The 824-nt window shown below is 64.7% G+C and overlaps 1 protein-coding gene across 3 annotated transcripts in view; it reads left to right on the top strand.

Annotated features, from left to right (window-relative positions):
• The first annotated feature begins 500 nt into the window (after positions 1-500).
• The window catches only part of SYVN1 (synovial apoptosis inhibitor 1, synoviolin), a 7,557-nt gene continuing 7,233 nt past the window's right edge, over positions 501-824 (top strand). For 2 of the 3 annotated variants that reach the window (XM_008579992.1, XM_008579990.1), the window contains exon 1: positions 501-577. The gene's annotated coding sequence lies outside the window, so the exon portion shown is untranslated. The remainder of the gene's footprint in view (positions 578-824) is intronic. The other variant, XM_008579993.1, reaches the window with a different exon arrangement.

The raw sequence follows: 824 nt of genomic DNA, 5'->3' as shown, positions 1-824 counted from the left end.
GGTGATCATGGAGGAGACAAACTTTGTTTTCTGCATCCAGTTCTTCCAGGGAGCACCTTATTTGTCAAACTGTTGTGCATCTCTCTGGAACAAGGCTCTAAAACATTTTATTTCCCCTCGGCCAGTAAAGTGTGTCCATTGTGCCGTCCCCCCTCCAAGTGGTACAGCCCACACAATGCTCCACCTTCCAGCTGCTGTGAGAGCCAAAGTCCCCCCCCAGGTTGTGGCCACTCAGCGGCCGGACCATACCATCTGTGACTAATAAACAGGGGGATTCCTACCCACTGCCCGCCTTGCTCTATTCCGTCCCGACCACCTCTCTCAGCTCTTGCTCAGCTCTTGTCCGTGGGCACGAACCCCAGATACGGTGGTGAGACACCTGCTCCCGGCGCCACGGAGGGCGCGCGGTGCCAGCAAGGAGAGTGCGCACTTGGTACGACCCACGCCGCGCCCCGCGCCGCCGGAAGTGAGGTGTCTTACCCCTGAATTTCCGGTTCGCAGGGGGTGGGGAGTGTTGTTAACCGGGGCGGCCGCGGGAGTCGCGGGGATTGAGCGCGCTCGCGGCGCTGGGCTCCGGGTGAGTGAGGCGAAGTCGGGCCCGGGATGTGTTTGGGGTCAGGACCTGGACGTTCCCCTTGAGGTCTCCGGGGTCGACGCGCCGCCTGAGCCCCGCCGCCCGCTTTCGGCCTGTCAGCTGGCGGTAGACCTCAGGCGCCGGCGCGGCCGCTCTCCCCGAAGCTGGGCCCTGCCTGCGACGCTCGCGACTCCTGGCGCTCACAGGTTCGCGGCCGCGAGGGCGACCCGGGGCCCCGGCAGTCCCGCCA

Source organism: Galeopterus variegatus, unplaced genomic scaffold (genome assembly GCF_000696425.1).
Source record: "Galeopterus variegatus unplaced genomic scaffold, G_variegatus-3.0.2 Scaffold1999, whole genome shotgun sequence".
NCBI classification, from domain to species: domain Eukaryota; kingdom Metazoa; phylum Chordata; class Mammalia; order Dermoptera; family Cynocephalidae; genus Galeopterus; species Galeopterus variegatus.
This window is presented reverse-complemented; position numbering and strand designations above follow the sequence as displayed.